The sequence below is a fragment of the Sceloporus undulatus genome, chromosome 10, assembly GCF_019175285.1.
Source record: "Sceloporus undulatus isolate JIND9_A2432 ecotype Alabama chromosome 10, SceUnd_v1.1, whole genome shotgun sequence".
NCBI lineage: Eukaryota > Metazoa > Chordata > Lepidosauria > Squamata > Phrynosomatidae > Sceloporus > Sceloporus undulatus.
The window spans coordinates 11815404-11834096 of NC_056531.1; the positions used below are offsets into that span (position 1 = coordinate 11815404).

General features: G+C 43.6%; 2 protein-coding genes across 10 annotated transcripts in view; one reads left to right on the top strand and one right to left on the bottom strand.

Moving 5' to 3' along the window:
* Nucleotides 1-18693, top strand: part of LOC121916588 (wiskott-Aldrich syndrome protein-like) — a 141063-nt gene that overhangs the window by 110645 nt on the left and 11725 nt on the right. The gene's annotated exons all lie outside the window — the stretch shown is intronic.
* HIC2 (HIC ZBTB transcriptional repressor 2) overlaps nt 1-18693 on the bottom strand; it is a 121208-nt gene that overhangs the window by 94045 nt on the left and 8470 nt on the right. For 3 of the 9 annotated variants that reach the window (XR_006100881.1, XM_042441593.1, XM_042441592.1), the window contains exon 2: nt 2349-2382. The exons of the other annotated variants lie outside the window; for them this stretch is intronic. The gene's annotated coding sequence lies outside the window, so the exon portion shown is untranslated. The remainder of the gene's footprint in view (nt 1-2348; nt 2383-18693) is intronic. 9 annotated transcript variants of the gene reach the window in all.

An 18693-nucleotide genomic window follows, 5' to 3' on the forward strand; every position in this document is an offset into this window, starting at 1 on the left:
CGCAACTAAAGTAATAAATACGGCCTCCTAAAAGTAGCCAGGTGTGCATAAAACTATTCAGTCTAAAGACTAAAATTATATAAGAATTCACTATGTTCTACTGAGTTCGGTGGGAAGCACGTCTAACTGACATATGCTTTGTGTGTTGTTTTAAATGCTTAAAATGTCTACATTACAATACAAATATGCAAACTATGGCAGCTACAAGCTATAAAATTTAACTATTCAACAATACTAAACAAATAATTATCAAAACTAAACCTATAATAGACTTAACTAAACTAAACTAAACACATAATAAAAAAAGGAATTCCCGCTTTTTTTACCACAGGCAGAAATACAGACTTGAGATAAACAGAAGCTACTTGATTTACAAACCCTACAACTTTTCATTTACAAGATAAAAACTAATTTTAAAAACCTGCAAATGTTGTCTTTCCCCCCGCTCTCTCTTAAAAATTGTTTAAAAGGCTCTCAACATTCCCAAAGGTCATCTATTGAGTTTTCCCTTAATGTGGGGAATTTATCCATTAGTGCCATCTCAAATATTTTTTAAAATCCTATCTTCAGTCATTGGATACTAGCTTTGCATGTATGTGGCTTTGTGTTGCCCGTCGACATACAGTGACCCCATGAATTTTGTAGTGTTTTCTTAGGCAAGGCATCCACAGAGGTGAGTCTGGTCAGTTCCTTTCTCTGAAATACCAGCCAGGGTATACCAGCATCTAGAATTCATTGGCAGTCTCCCATCCAAGTACTAACCAGGGTTGACCTTACTTAGATTCCAAATTCAGGCAGATTCTGGTGTGTAGCTGTAGCACTCTCCACTTGCTTCTCCCTTCCAAATGGTGATGGTTGTCGTTGTGTACCTTCAAGTCCTTTTCCCGACTTATGGGGACCCTATGGCACACCTATCATGGTTTTTTTCTTGCCATTGCCTTCCCCCAATGCTAAGCATATGTGATGTGCCCAAGTCACCCAGTGGGTTTCATAACCAAGTGGAAAGGTATACCCTGGTCTCCAGAGTCCAACACTCAAACCACTACACCACATGAATAGGCTTCTCAAAAAGCCTCTGGAGGTACCAAGAGCAGCTTTGGAAACAAACCTACTCCCTACACAGAGGAGGGAAAGGAACGGGACAGATAGGGGAGGCCTCACATCTGCAGGCCAAAAATTCCCCATCCTGGTGAGAGGCATCTTCTTGGCCAGAGGAGGAAACAGGATGCAGGACTGGACAGGCTTCAAATTCGGGAAGTGAGAAACACGCAGGGCATGGTGACCCATGGCACAATTCAAGGCACCAAGCATAGAGAAAGAGGCTCTTTCTCAGGAGGGGGGAGAAAACTCTCGGACTGACGTTGTCAGTGCCAGGGATAGGGAACACATGGCTGTCCAGATGTTGGGCTGCAACTCCCATCACCACTCCCTACTCGGTCTGCTGGCAAGGGCTCCATGGAGTTGCGCAAACATCTGCCCCCACAGGCCCCAACTCTGGCCTAGCTATCCGGTACTCGATGCAAGACGGAAGGGGCTTAGGGTGGGAAAGCTCAGGGAGTCTTGGCTACAAGAATCGTAACAGGGTAAACCAATACCCTCCTGCACTGAGCCCAAACCACAGACCAAGTCAGTTGGCCAATTATCTTCCCCTGGAAAACTTCTCCCTATCTCCAAGCACATCTTGCCTTTCCCTCTGTTCTCTGAAACAGGATCCCAGAGAAAAATGGACAAGGCACTAGATTTTTGGAAACCCAGCTTGTTTATCTTGACTGATAAGCCTGCAATCTTGGCTGCTGCTCCTTCAGCAAAATGCCTGTGTGCTTCAACAATTCCTGTTTGCCCAGGAGAATTGGGCCCTTTGCCCCACCCTATTAGAAAGCAGCGCCCTCCAGATGTGTCGGACTACAATTCCCACCATCTCTCGCTGGTCATTACGGGCTGTACGTCCCATCAACTTCTGGCAGGTCACCCGCTCTCCACCTATACGTTCTATCCAGAACCACATAAATTTATGCAGGGTGTGTGTCTCTCTGTGTTAGAGAAGCACCATGGTTTATTAATGCCTAATCATTTAATATACACATATTTGGGAAGGGATGTATAGAACTTGCACCCTGAGTGTCCATTTTCATTAGAGAGTAGGAAAAGAAGAGGGAGACGTGTGGAAAGATGTTGATCCAGTTCTAACGCACAACTGTCTCAATATACGCAGTGAGGGATTTCTCTCCAGGTTTCAACTCCAGGATTCCCACCAATGCAAATCTGTGTTTTGCATATCTGCCCTGAAGTCTCCGGCTTCATTCCCTCCCCAAATAAATGTACAGCAAAGAGGAAGAGCCCTCTCTTACCTTGCACAGTTGGGTTAGCTCCTCTGGCAGGGCTCTGCGGTCAAAGAACAGAAGAGTGTCAGATCATTGCTCAAGAAGCAGAGCTTGGGTGGGTTCTTTTGACTAAACTGGGGGATTCTGGACGTTGCAGTCCAAAAAAACAAAAAGGCACATTCCCCAAGCTCTGCTAAGGAGACAAGACAGAAACACAAGGCTGCCTCACATGAAGTCAACCCATTGGTCCCTCCAGCCCAGTACTAGCAACACTGTCTGGCAACAAACACAAAGTGCTGCAGGCAAAAGCTTGACTACATTTTGCCCCCATCTCAAAAACAGAGTTTTCAGTGAACTATCATGGATAGTAAAGCCTTTGCACCAAACATTCATCTGATCCTTTTCTATATCTACAAGCTGGCCTGGCTCAACCTAGTGCCCCCCCAGATAGTCATACTGCCTAGGGATAAAAGGAGTTGTAGTCCACCACAACAGGAGGGTGTTGGGTCGGGGGAAGGTTGTATTGGCCTATCAATGGGTACAAATTCACATTACAAGCCATGATTTATGTCAATCATGGTATGTTGATTCAATAACATATTGTGGGGCAGACAAAGATGCTATGGCTTCTCTTCCAAATTTTTGCTTGTTTCTCCGACTCATTTTGTCAGTTTCTGTTTTATGGACTGCAGCTGGGGAAACCAGCATGAGACAAGCCACCCTTAGGTTCAGTGGTAAAAAAATCCATTGTTTCAACAAGACAGTGTAAGCCAGTGACAAACTCAACTGCAGGTTCAGACTGTGGTTTGTAGATGGTCAACAAACCATGGCTTGTTAGCAGAGATGCATTTACATACCACAGTAAGCCAAATGCCAATAAACTAACCATGGTTTGATGGAACATGCAAATAAAATCATTATGTATATCCATGAATTACAAGACATTACTTCCAACCCCCATGGCATCAGCAAGCAATATCTGAACCGTGGGATCTTTCTAGTCATGTACATCCAGATGGTTAGAAAAAATTATACACTGCTATTGTTCACCTGTAAATTACTTTTCAGCCACTGAATTTTAGCCATTCAACACAAGGTCTACATGAAACTATCTCTTCTTACAAACAGCCAGCTATGCAGTGACTAAAAATGAAGTGGTTTTGTTGTTGTTAAGGCTGAATGATGGTAAAAATAGGTGAAATCATCTCCTTACGCTTCCTGCAACTTATCATTCTGTTTCATTTTGCCATTACCAAACCTATTTTCCTCTCAGGGTATATTTTATACAGTTTTTCAGAGCTAGGAAACTTGTGGCCTTCCAGATCCTGTTGGAGGTCCCATTAACTGGGGATGATGGGAGCTTTAGCCCCTAGTGATGGAAGCAGGCCTAATTCCCACTGGTTCTTATGGGCAAGTTGTGGTAAGAGAAAGAGTTGAGGGTTTTTTTCAAGTAACTCAGAAAGCATTACAAGATTTTAAATACATCAGCTGTTCAGTCGACACGCAAAGGTAGGTGAATGGAGCCAGCCAGCATGGAGAGAATAGAGCTAAATTGTCAGTTATCACATGCCTCCCCCAGCCCATTTCATTTGACTAGCCAAGCTAAGAAGTTGTCCGTTCTCTATGAAATCAAGTTTTAAATGCATGTGACCCAATGTCATGTTTCCAGGATGAGGAGTGGGGGTAGAGCTGGCAGAGGGGGGTACACAAAGAAGCATCTATCTTTCCAAGTCATGACCACTTCATTCCCCAAAACAATTTTGCATGAAATTCTACATGGTGCCTTTTGAAGACAGCCATATGGTTTGTCTAAAACACCATCTAATGACACCCTCATTGGCAAAGAAAAAGAAAGTGCATTTTAAAATAGGAAAAATATACACTTTTCCTAAGGCCAACCAGTGCAAGTCATGTGTTTGTCAGTACTGCCCATCATCGTCTGGTGACCACTGAATTCCAACTTTAAGTAGTCTAAGCTCCTTATGGAGGAATGAAGAATGGGCTGTTTTGATCAGCCAGAAATTCTAAGAGGAACTTCTACCCTTAGATATAGTCCCAGTCCTTTTTTTCAGGGTAAATCCTCTAACAAAGCAGATTTTCAACTTGAAAATACAAACAATATCAATAAACCTTAAAACCAATGGCCAAGAGCCAATGGTGTACTCTTCTATCCAATGGCAGTGGAATCAAGACTTTCTTCCCCTCTGCCTCTGTGGTACCAGTGTGGATCAAACATTTATTAAATACAAATGTGATTTTTGTTAGGAAAACAGAGAGAATTCCAGAGGGATTGAAGACACTGTTAACAGGATCAGGGTATCAATGTCAAATGTGGTGTAAGAGGAACAAAACACATGTAAATAATAGCTAAAGAAAGCAAGGGAGGAAGTTGGTATGTGCGATGATATGAAGGGTGAAGGGAAGAACGGAAGGGGAGAGAATGGAAAGATAGGATTAGGTAAGTAAGCGAAGGTTTGAGTATGTAGCAGAGGGTACAGAGGATGTAGGATGGCTGAAGAACAATGTGAGATGAGAGAATAGGGAGGTATGGTAAGGAGAAGGTGAGAGCAAAGATGAGTGAAGGAAGGTAAAAAATGGAAGAGTTGAAAGTGAAGAAAGTAATGGATGGTAGTGACAAATTGTATGAGAGGATAAGGGGGTATGTGAAAGTAGAAGGAAAAAGAAGGTAAAGAGTGTAGGTATGTCAAAGAGAGGTTTGTAGAAGGTGACTGTGTGAATAGATGCTCAGGAGTCAAGCCACAGCAGATCTTCTGACTTGAGACTACAGCTGGCCAAAGACATTTTGCTGCCTGAGACAAACAAGATGGTGCTGGTCATCCAACAGAGGGAGATGGGCAGGGCCTCATGTGGAGCAGCTCTGGGACTGTCACCTAAGGCAGTTGCCTCACTTTGCCAGCTTGTATGTCTAGCCCTGAGAAACACTCAACAGGAGACTTCTGACTCTTCACCAGCATCAAAACTCTAGCTAGAAGAGAACAGCAAGGGGGAAATGACCATTCCATCAGTCATTGAAGATTTTCTTGCACGCATGCGTGAAGGCAGCCATTCCTAGGTGGGCAGAGGTGGGCACAGGGGGACTGCAGGAAAACCATGGAAATCATGGTCCAGAAACTTCCCTGCCTTTTATTTTTTTACCTGATGTTAAAAACAACTCATATTAAAAACCAAAACCAAACCAAGACTCTTTGGCCTTTCCATTTGTGGAGAGATGAAGGAAAAATGGCATTGGGTGTTCTTTGGCATTACTCCAAGTATGCCAGCTTCCCATGTTTCCAACTAATGAGCATAAAAAATAATTAAAGCAGAACATACACAATGAGGCTCTTCCTTTTCATGTCTTGCCGCTATCAATAGTAAAATCACAACAACAACAACAACAACAACAGGCATTTATTTCTCACTTTGGTTTATTTATTTTGTTTAGCTAGCTACACCAACTGACTCCCCTCCAACTGTCCAGAACTGCCCCTCTAAACTATAGACATTCAATGCAATGATCAGAATCCTCTTGGGGTGTTACACCAGCATAACTCTCGAGTAAAGAAATATCAGATGCCACCTTCCGCAAGGGCTTCCCCATTCATTGGCACTGAACAGGATCTGAATTTGTTTGCTAGCCTCTTGTGTTTTCGGCTTCCAGAAGCCTTTTAACACTGAACACCAAGAGGAAAATTGATTTATTTATTTTTGCCCCAGCGCATCTCATCATTTCTCACTTAGGTTTATGAGAGACACTATTAGATTTTTAAGAGAAGTGAGGATTAAGTGAGCGATAGGATTACCGTGAGCTGTTTATTGTAAATGACAGTTGTGCCACTCTTCTTCGACTATAAAACCAGAGCAGGTTTCAACAAACTAAAATCGAACCTCAATGAAAAGAAACAAACTACATTACAATAAAATAAAACAAATAGGAACAGTAGAAAGAGCAGTCAGCAACTCAGGCGTGCAGCCATCCAGTTGTTGCTGGACTTCAGTGTCCATTACCCCTGCAAAGATGGCCAACAGTTTTGGGATAATGGGAGCTGGAGTCCCTCGTCATCTGAAGGGCCCAAAGGTTCCCCAGCCCTGGTTTAATAGCAGATACAACCAGTCACAAGCAAAGTGATGCAGCTGCAAACCACAGGGAACTCCCAACATGGTGCTAAGAGAAAAATAAGCTGCTTTGGCAAAGGTATCTGTAGTAAGCCACATCTTAACTCAGCATCTGAAAATGTGGTGCTCAACAGGTCACTCTTAGGAATGTAGCCCACAAGAGACCTGTTTGGGGGTTTGAAACCTTCAGATACAAAGCACCTGAAGACACTGGGCAGGAGCACACAAACTCATTCCACTCCCTAGATACCAACATAAGTACTAGCCATACCTGACATGTGTCTGGAATCAATCTGGAGGGGGCCATGTAGACACACATAGGAGTCTCTTCACAATGATGGGTACCAAATGCCCAAATAGAATCCCTGTTGGCAACTCGACCCAAAAGACCCTGCTCTTTGCAGTCACCCACCACACTCCAGTTGGCAGGCAAGTCCCAGACATAGCCTCACAGTGCAGGAACATACTGTGAAGAAGTACATTATTATGCTTTAAAAACATGGAATTCAGCATGCAAACAGGTCTGGTGACAGCTATTTTTTCAAAGATGGGGCAAATTTAAGCAAAAGCCTTGTGCAAATGAAACAGCCACATAACCTCCAATACTTGTACTCCAGAAGTGCCAACTCTAAAGAAAAATATATGCATTTTTAACTTCCCCCAATTTAGTCCTGTTCTGTCAATACCTGGCTCAGGTCTATGCTCAGGTGTATATATTGTTAAAAGAATATACAGATACACTGGATAAATGCTTCAGGTAGAACACAATTGTGTATCTCCTCACCAATGCCAGTTATGCTCTTTTTAACCTAGTTTGTGTATCGAATCCAAAAAGGGCTGGTTGAGAACTAAGTGCTTTGAGGCAACATTATCTGAGGGATGGGAGCAAAACAATTCTTACGGTGGTACACATCTGCTCAAACAAGAACACACAGGTTTATGTGTGTGCGTACAAGTGGTTATTTATGGCACTGTATTAAAATTTTAGGATTTTAGCTCTCAAATATAGTTCTATACACCTCACAGACTGGACATTGTTAGGAATGGTGAAGCAGCTATGAAGCATTCTCCATTTCTCTTCCCTTCCTCCATTTCCCTCATGGCATAGAGCTAGATTTTAAGTTTAGTGGTGCAAGGACTTGCCTTCTCATTTAAAATAAAAGTGTCAGGTACACGGAGACAGTGATATGAGTAACAGCCCAGAAGGCTAACATGCTCACCTTCAGATATGCACCCTCTCCCACCTCCTATCTTAAACTGCTTTATTCCAGGAAACATTACATACGTGAAATCGACACTTCTACGCTCTGCCTCCACAAAGAGATGTTAGCTATGAGGATGCCCCTTCCATCAGGCCCTTTCAGCTTCTTACCCTGAATTATACAAAATGAATCATTCAAAGGGCTTCAGCTGGGTATTTAGGTCCGACCCTTTGTCCTGGGGCAGGTTTACCCTCTACTCAAAGCCTCACAAACACATGTCTAACCTTGTCTAGAAGGCATCCAAAGAATGAGATTCCACAAGCCCCATTGGCAGCCTTGTTCCATCACGATGCAGACTTTAAATCTATACTCTGTATGCTGAATCCGGAGCCAGGAAGGAGTCCGAATTCAGCCAGAACTTGAAAAGTTCGTTTTGTGAACAAAACCCCCAGAATCACCTAAGCTGGAAAATTTTGGGTGTACACGTTCACAACATGCCCTATGAGGAACGACTTAGGGAGCTGGGCATGTTTAGCCTGGAGAAGAGAAGATTAAGAGGTGATATGATAGCTCTGTTTAAATATTTGAAGGGATGTCATATTGAGGAGGGAGCAAGCTTGTTTTCTGCTGCTCCAGAGACTAGGATCCGGAGCAATGGATGCAAGCTGCAGGAAAAGAGATTCTACCTCAACATTAGGAGGAACTTCCTGAGAGTAAGGGCTGTTCGACAGTGGAACACACTCCGTTTGAGTGTAGTGGAGTCTCCTTCCTTAGAGGTCTTCAAACAGAGGCTGGATGGTCATCTGTCGGGGATGCTTTGATTGTGATTTCCTGCATGGCAGGGGGTTGGACTGGATGGCCCTTGTGGTCTCTTCCAACTCTACGATTCTATGATTCTAACAGAAACTTTTTCCAAGTCCTGACTGAATTCCATTACTCCTTTCCCCATTCTCAGGCAAGGGGGGCAAAAATAATCTATATATCTGTGGATTTATATCTCCTTACTTTCTGAAGCCTAGACATCCAGTTCCTTGAGATCTTATTTCAGGGAGAGAATAATTTCAGAGTCCCAAAAGCTTTGCTGCTACAATGTGCTTTCCAGTTGCTTCTGACTTATGACACACTATGCAACTGCACAACAGACTTCTCACGACCATATTCTTATCGAAAACCCACCGATTGCTATACTGGATATATTGCTATATATCCAGTTTCCACCCAAAGCACGCTACCAAATCTACCATTTACAGACAAGCCCTCTGATGCGACTGCATCTGCTCAAACCCACGACAGAGTCAAAACTCTTGGATTTAATACTAACTCATGGCGGCACCGTTTCTAGGATTTTCTGAGCAACATTTATTCAGAGGAAGTCTGATGCCTAAAAGGAAGACAATGGCAAATCTCCTGGCTCTGTATTCTAAGATCTCTCTTTTTTTTTAAAAAAAGTAACCCCAAGATATACCAACTGGAACCTGATGTTAAGAAAAGACCCAACTTAAAATTTAAAAATCTGAGTGCAGGAAATTTATTTTGAGGCTACACTCTCAAATTTTGCAAACCTTTGCCCTCCAGATGCTTGAGATCCCACAGTCCTCACTACGGATGATGCTAGGTGAGGTTGATGGGAGCTGTAATTCAAAACATCTGGAAGGCCAAGGAATCCTCACCCCAAGCCTACTTGCATGCCATAACAAAACACAATGAAAAACACCCCAAAAGTGTGTAGTGACACCCCAGTATCATTAGGTATTTTATCATACAGGACCCCCATAGATAGGTTTTCTATTTTAAAACAGCAGACAGGAAGGGCCGAGAGCCACAGTGCAGTACTGCTGCTCTAGTCTTTTCTCTCTCACACGCTTTCATTGAACAGAAATCCTTTATTTTGGCACAGACTGTGAGAAATACCTTTGTTGTGCTTGTTCTTAGAAAGCAAACAAGCATTCCTAAAAGCTAGACCTACAAAGAGGCCGGTTTCAGATCCAGCTGCGTCTGCAGGTAAAACGATACCTCTCTGCCACTACCGCCACGGCACCGAGGAATGAGAAAAGTCAGTGATTCAGACTTGTCAAAAATGCTCAATACTTTTTAATCTATTTGGTTGTCCTTTATAAAAGAGCAAATACAGGACCTGATCCAGGTAGCTAAGCTACTCAATGAAGAGATTGTTTTGGAGGCAGAGACCATTTTCAAAAGTGGTAATATTACTACATGGAGTTTTCCATACGATCCAAGTCCCTGTGTATGCAATGCACTGCCATCACCATACTGTTTACCTTGGCAAGGGTCTCCAAAAATTATCATTTGACTTCGACCTACTAGAACCAAGAGCCTGGTTTGGACAAGCAAACGATGGGTATTGTAAGCTGGAGTGGGAGTGTACCACCCCAAGGCATGACTCCAGCAGCCAACCCATCAAAAGTGAAGAGGTGTGGGTTTATCTGCTGCTTCTTACTGATAATTATGGGGTTGGCTTTTTTCAGACCTCCTTCAACCATCATAAGTGATAGGTCAGCAATGCTTGGGGAAATCACACACTTAAAAACACAGTGGCATACTTCTTAAGATGGAGGAATAGTGCCAGATCTTCTCCCATTCAGACACACAAACTCTTTAGGAGTTCATTTGGTCGTGCTTTTCATGCTGCAGTTTCAACTTAACAGTATGGCAGCAATTTATAGTGTAGAGGGTAAAGCTCATTTCAGAAGGTTAAGAAGTGATAAGGTAGCTCTGTTTAAATATGTGAAGGGATGTCATATTGAGGAGGGAGCAAGCTTGTTTTCTGCTGCTCCAGAGAATAGGACACCATGGAGCAATGGATGCAAACTACAGGAAAAGAGATTCCACCTCAACATTAGGAGGAACCTCCTGACAGTAAGGGCTGTTCAACAATGGAACACACCCTCAGAGAGTGGTGGAATCTCCTTCCTTGGAGGTCTTTAAGCAGAGGCTGGATGGCCAGCTGTCAGGGATGCTTTGATTGAGAGTTCCTGCATGGCAGGGGGTTGGATTGGATGGCCCTTGTGGTCTCTTCTAAGTATATAATTCTATGATTCTATGATTTCAGACAACCTGGTAGAATTCAAAGATGTAGAATCAGTATGTAGAGAGATCTTGTAGCACCTTTGAGACTAACTGAAAGAAAGAAATTGGCAGCATGAGCTTTTGTAGACTTCACTCCACTTCCTCAGATGCATTTGGTTCAGAAGCAACTTGGTCAAACTATAGCCACAGAGCGGGGTCTGAAGCCATATACTACATCCACAGAATATCTGACTGGTTGGAATACACTGGCAAGAAATATGGTCATAATCTTCCATCAGTCAATAGACCAATAGACCAAAGCCATGAAGCTACTCAAAATCAGATTTCAGAGATATGAATGGGTCACAGGTTAGTCAAATGTGGTCCTCCCAATGCTTTGGGGCTACAACTTTCATCAGCCTGGCCAGCCTACTCCTCAGGTGAGGGATTATGGGAGCTGCAATCCAAAAACATCTGAAGAGCTAGTTTCCTTGTATTACTGGAACTAATGCAGGGCAGCAAATGATTAGAAATCTTACTTCTTTGAGTAAGGGACACATTACTTCAGTAACCTTGCAGTTCTTTGAAAGATCACTCATAAGGACACCCAACAATCACCAAATACTTAAACACTGCAGTTAGCAAGGAGGTGAGCTATTCCTGAAATATTGTCAGAAGAGTAACAAGTAGTTTTTCCTCCCATTTCTGACCAGGAACAAGTCTTAAGGAGCAGCCGGACAGGAGAAAGATGAACCTCTCTTATATCAAGTCAAACAATTGGTCCATCTAGCCCAGTACTGTCAACACTGACCCCTATAAGTTCTTTGGGGCTTCAGAAAGGATTCTTTCCTAGCTCTACCTGGAGAGACTTGGTATTACCTGATGGTCTCCCATCCAACAAGGCCTGATTCTGCTTCGCTTTTGAAATGAGATGAGATTGGTGTTTTCAGCACGGCTGTAACATGGTGGTATAGAAGTATGTCACCGTTCTGTGAACAGTGTCACGGAACACAACACTTCATGAGCCAGTATGGGACAGTAGTAAAGAGTGCTTGAAGAGGACTCCCGGATGTGGGTTTGAATTCCCATCCAGTCAGGAAGTTCAGCAGGAGACTTTCTTTCATCCTGACTTACTACACAAGCCTGTTGTGAAAGAAGCAAAAAGGAGAGAGCGACATACAATTGCCCTGAAGTCGCTGAAGAAAGGGAAAATACAGATGGAAACAAAAGCCAACACAGAGCATATCATGGGAAGATTTTACAACTTCTCCTGATAGGTCCCATGGTTTCTAGTTGTTACAGGAGGAAAGAAAGTTGCGACTGTATCTAGTCTTCATTAAAAAAAAGGAAATAAACTCAGTGAAAATGTTTAGCTTAAGCAAGTTTTAGATGGTTCACATACACAGCTCAGTTTCTCCCTCACGCCCCCCCAAAAAAGCAATCTCTACAAAGCATCTTTAAGCCAATGATTCAGAGACTTCTAATTTTCTCAACACCATAAACCTCAAAATATACACACTGCCACTAAGATTGTAAGTCTCAAAACTACCCCATTATGAGCAATACCCACAAATAACTAAATCTCAAAATTAGCATTACTACCAAGCATTATAAATCTCTCAAATAAAAAAAAATCACCTATATAGGTAGAAAAAGCAGGTGTAAGAAAGTCTGTAGGAAAGAGATTGTCATAAAACCCAGAGGAGATTGGAAGGCTCAGAGAAGTCAAAGCGATTACTCACCACTGTATTATTTATCTTTTAAGATATTCATTACATTTGGGATGTGCAAACTTTTTCTTCCGACGCCCATCTGCATCAAGGCAATTGTTCAAAACACCAGATAGCTCTCTTCCAGAAATGGGCAGTTTAAAAATTGTAAATTACTTTTTAAACAGCTATAATTTCTCCCTCTCCTTAAGGCACAGCTCTTTGAGGCATGCTCAAATTATAATGCGAATTCTTCATGATGCTTCCCCCACCCACCCAGCCACCCAAAAAAATTATATAATGGAAGGGGAAGTGTATCTTTCCAAATAGCCACGCTTTTAAACAGACAATTATTCCAATAAAAATAACTTCCAAGTCAAGTTTTGAATTGGTTGGACTGTAAAATCTAAGCCACATCAAAGCTGTAGACTTGTGTATACTTACTTGGGTTGCACCGAAGACAATGGGACTTGCAACTGAATCAATACATAAGGGATGGTTCGGTTACATTAATGCAGGTACTGGGAACCACAAGGCTGAACTACTCCAAAGCACCGTGTGTGGGAATGCTCTTGAGCAGGGGTAGGCAACCTTTTTGAGCCGGGGGCCAGGTTGCTGTCCCTCAGACAACTGGGGGGCCGAAGCCAAAAAATAAATAATTAAATAATTTTAAAAATAAATAAATAAACCGGGACAAATGTAGGACAAAATTTTCAAATGGAGAACACTTTTTAAAATGGAGGACACGCAAAAAAATTTGCTGCTTTTTTTAAAAAAATGTTAATATAAATGTATGTTTCTGAGGCTTCTATAGACAATTGCCCCCCTTGCCCACCGCTTGTCCCCCCTTGCCCGCCACCTCCTGATAGGCCAAAGGCCCCACACCCTCACGCGAGAGGCCAAAGGCTCTGGCGGCAATCGGCGGCAGGACCGGGCTGGGGCCAGTCCTAAGGCTTTGCTGGGCCGCATCCAGCCTGCGGGCCATAGGATGCCTACCCCTGTCCTAAGCAGTTATTTGGAACAGATAGTCTTTAAACCACACATTTGATTCCGCAGAAGACTAGCACTTACAACCACTTCTGTGACTTACACAGGGTCGCAACACACATGAACACATCTTACAAAAAGCAGAGGTGACTGTGTTGGGCATAAGAAAACTTATCAAATTATTTGGCCAAGGAAGGTCAAGCACAAAAAAAAAATGCATGCAAACTTTCAAGATCTTGGGAGCTCTTCTCCTCTTGACTAATGAGGACCTTTGGGCATCTAGAAAGGTTGCACATAGTTTGTGCTGTAATTGTTACTGTTGTGTATGTGTGTGTTGTGTGCCTTCAAGTTGTTTCCAACTTATGGCGACCCTCTCATAGGGTTTTCCTGGCATGATCTGTTCAGGGGAGGTTTGCCATGGCCTTCCCCTGAGGCTGAGAGAGTGTGACTTGCCCTTGCTGAGCAGGGACTTGAACCCTGGTCTCCACAGCCATAGTCCAACATTCAAGCCACTACGCCAGACTGGCTCTCTAATTGTTACCGTTATGGGCATCAAAAATTCTGTGCAAGTTTATTGTCTGACAAAAGACAGCAGAGCCCACTTGGCTGCCAAAATGATTTTGACCTAGAGCGAGCGGAAGTTCTTTTCCAAGAATTTTCTCAAAGTGTTGAGTCACGCTGAATGCTGGCACCAGACCACATAACCCAAGGGGAAGGGACACAAACAAGACACAAACAGACAGCTTCTCACAAAGGTTCAGAAAAGGGATAGATGCCCTTGCAGCAGGGAGGAGGGACGTTCAAGGAAAGCGGGTGGCATTAAGTAGCTTCTTTCTCAAAGGAAGAAGCTGGAGGGCACTGATGTTTTTATTGTGGCAAGTTCATCATAGAGACAGCCAATACATTTATTCAAAGCTGGCCAAAGAAAATACCTCCACCTGCCTTGTTGGGCTTACCTAGATGCAGACCCTGGAAAAATAAAATGTTGGGCTATAATTCCAAGAACATGCTACCTGGGGATCTGGGAGTTTTAGTTAACTTCTCCAGGCTCTGCTTAGATAGTATCCCACAAGGTACTGTACTGCATATTCCATCAGAAAGAAGAATTTTGCTGGACCTATGGAGTCAGAAAGGGCATGGGCAGCTACCTTGAAGAACCCCTCCCTCCCACCTTTGTTATTTCATCTGCAATCTGATGCTTATACAGCCTGCCCTCCAGAACATTGATTCAACCATGCTTGTTTGTGTGGTTGCACACAGAAATGTGCTCTCTTGTCACCTATCTGCACTAAGGTCCTTTTCTGCCCCCATTTTTAAAGTCCAGGCATAAATACCTTTCCAGCTATAATTTCCTTCCATTTCCAGACCTCAGGATATGAAGCCATTGCCTTTATGCAGCCAAAACTGTACCACTTGCAAACTAGAAAGGAGGTATCAACAGACCCAAGTACCTCTCCTCCCCCCCCAAAAAACCTTTAGAAACTATTAAGACAGATGAGACCCAATAGTCAAACGAGACTCAATAGTCAACGAGGACAGAGGATGCTACTTGACCCTGAAAGGGTAAAGAGGGAAAAAACAAAACGGGATGGGAATGGAACAGAAGCACTGAGCCTCTGAATAGAAGCACTTCACAATGCAAAATTATTGTAGCTCCCACTTACCAGTGCCTATATCAAATTTGAAAAGGAGTGAAACAATAGTCAGCTGGGGGCTTCAGCGAGTTCACCTTCTCTTCAATAGGTTGAAAAGGTGAGGGGCAAAAATCACACGCATTCCCATCTGCTCCCCCAACTCATATTCTCTCAAGTGACTCCCGGCTTGCTCCTTCTTATGCCCAGGCTGGACCCTGCCTTTCAGAGCATTCACATAAGGCCATCTCTTCCCCCATTCACCACCTCTAGTGCTGAAACATCTCCTCAAAGACAACCATTCTCAGAAACACTTTGGTACCTCTGCCCTTCCCTACTATCGGTCAGCAACGGAAACACCTCTTCTTCCCCTGCTAATCTGTCTCCACTTTCCTGAGGTCTTCCGTTTCTCCCTTCCACACACACCTCAGATTACAGATTGTAAACCCTTCAGGGCAGGGAATTGTACTCTGTAAGGCACTAGGCATGCCAAGAGCGCTATAGCAAGAGTCAACAAAATGCATTCCCACCCACCCCATCACACACATCACTTGAATAATCTCTTGGCAACCTTCCTCTACTTAGTCACATTTACCACCATTCACAAGTTATGCTCTTTGTTGCATCACTACAGCTCTTCCAGCTAGCACGAGAAAGGACCCTAAAGACGCTTCTCACATGCTGTGAGTAGACTTGGATGCAAATCCATCACATGTGGCCGGTTAGTCTGATAGCGTTTAGCCCTCCTCACACGCACCATACCTCCATGGTTTCCCCCTCACCATCCACTCCCCGTTGGTTTCCTAAATGAAACTAGTGAAACTGATGAAGTCAGGGGAAAGTTGTATCAGTTTCGCCCATTCTTCCTCAGGGTTGACTGCTTTAATTGAAACATAACCATGATGCAGCAACACACTCCTTTGAATCAGGGAAGAGAGGGGAATCTCTACTGATGACATGAGCAGGTTTTCTCTTGATGCTTTCCATTTCACCGGAGTTGAAAGAAAGAGATGGTGAATGAAATCAAGCAAGTGGAGGGGAAAGAAGGACAGCATTGGGGAAGAGAGCCACCGTTATTACTACAAAATAATAACAATAAGCAAGCTTTGTGGAAACTTTGTGACTAACATGGCCATTATGGCATAGGCTTTTATGAGCTAGGGTCCACTTCATCAGATGCATGGAGCACTCTGTTACAAAAATACATGATGGAGAGCTTAGATCATGTAAGAAACTATTCTCAACATGTACAAGTCTACCAGTGTGTAGGTGAATGGCTTCAGATACAGAAGTCATCTATTCACTAGCAACAGAACAGATACAGGCATTGTAAGGCTACCTTCCTGCACAGCCATTGATCAAATCTATCATTCACATAAGCACACTGATAGGAAGAGAGATCTAGAAAGCAGTTTAAAAGAGCAAGAGGGAGACATTAGCTTGAGTTGGTTCACATGTCACAAACAAGGCATGGCTATGTCAAAAACTAACCTTCCACTTCTAGGAATGTCCAGATCTGCTGAACTAAAAGTCCTAGCACGCCTAGCCCATGTTGCCATGCTGGCTGAGCATTATGGTAGTTGCAGTCCAATGCCCCCAGAGTGTACTAGGTCGGAGAAAGCTGAGTAAGATAACCAACAGAGCTACAAGTTCTACACATCTAGCCACTTCACCGTAATTCCACAGGAACTAAGAAGGCAAGACAGACAAAACACAACCTTAAAGACACACATAGCCTATTCAAACAGGCATGAGGCACCCATGAGTGCTTTAGCAGCAAAGGTGGCAAAATGTCCTGTTTTCCAGGTTGGGAGGCACAAGAGAGTGAAATAAGAAAAATGCAATGTCTTTGCCAAAGAGCTATTCCATCACCTTTTAAAAAATATATCTTTTTGCCCCTTTCCCTCCTGGCCAACACCCAGGGTCACTGTAATGCCCTGAACGCACACATTCCCAACCCTGAGACTGCTTACAAAGCTCGCTGCAAAAAGTGAGGGAACTTTGAGTCCTCCAGCTGCTTTGCGCTACAACTCCCTGCAGGGTGGGGCTGATGGGAACTGTAGGCCAACACATATGTTGACACAGATGTTTCCCATCACTGTCCTAGAGTAGAATACGGCTCATGGGAAAAGGTCAGTGAATCTCTTCCCCTTACACCAGAGATGCTATTGGATGGCAACTCCCTACAGCCCTAGCCAACATAGCCTACGGTACGAAACGCTGGCAATTACAGTACAATAACTGGAGGGCTGTATGATTCTCAGGCTGCCTTACACTAACCATACAGCTGTAGATCATGATCAGAAGCCCATCTTTGGTGGCATGATGTTGGACAGATGCCCCTTGGGAGCCAATAAACAGTTACCCCCTTCCTCCCGCCACTGCCAAGCAGCAAACTGAATTACTTGGACTGGTTTGCATCAGAGCAACATACTGAAAGAGCCTGCTCATGAAAGGATAACCCATGAGCTGTGATCTCAAGTCAGAGTGTTGGTCTCCTAAGTCCTTCAAAGTCCTGAGACATTACAGCCATCTGAAGTCCCTTGGCAGTCACAAGGCTTGCGTGCCTGAGATAACTGAAGATACATCTGCAGATAAACAACTTTGCACACTCTCTAAACAAGAAATAGTTCCTATTCTATATGATATAGTTCTCGCTTTCACACACACACACTCAAAGTACGCAGATATGCTCTGACTATTTGGCAAAGAGTAAAAGATGTAAGCTAGCCCTCTCTTATCTCGGTTCTTCTCGGAACAGGGCAGGGACGAAGCTCAGAGGGTGTGCACATTCTGAGTGTGTGCCACATACATCGTGCATCTTATTGGAAACATGTCTATAGGGTCAGGAAAAGCCCCGTATGCACACTACACATGCCTCTACCTTGTTTTAGAGGAAAATCATGGCTCCTGGAACCATGCAGAAGCAGCAGGTCTCCTCACTGAAAGAAAGAAAAATCCGTAACTGCACCCATAAAATGGGTGAGGTCAAATGCCAACCACATGTGGCAAGGATTTGGTCCCCTGTCTTCTGAACCTGCCAACATAGAATCATGAGGCCCTCATCACTTCAGATGAAACTAAATAATACATGGAAAGGGTGATGGTGGTGTGTGCCATGCATACAGGAGCTGAGCAGAGCTGGGAAGTGTAACCGACATGTGAGAGCAGAGGAGCCAGGCAGCTCTAGGTGATGAGAAGGTTTGAGCAAGCTCACATAGTTGCAAAGAACTGGGAGCTGAAAGACAGGCTGGATGAGGCAAGAGGCGAACCACAGGCCTCCCATGAATTCACACCCAAGACCATAGCTTGGCGGCAGAACACACGTTTTGCATCCAGGACCCCACTTCAGTCCCCTTATCCAGCTATAGCAGGAGCGGGGAAACTTTGGCCCTCTAGTCACTTTGAACAGCAACTCTCATAATCTAATAGTGTTTAGTCAAGTATTGTGGCATTTGCAGTCCCAACACATCCATAGACACCAATGCTCATCCCTGAAGTAGGCAATGGGAAAACTGTTCTGATCAAGTCTCCACCTACTCATCAAAGTAGACCATACTGGGCTGAATGAAAAAGTAACCTGGCATGGCAAGTGTATAAAAAGAAAAGAAAATTTATATAGTCTAACACATGCCTGTTAATGTACGATTGGTAGGAGGGGGATTAGAGAGCCTTAGGTATCAGCTTCATATAAAGCCAG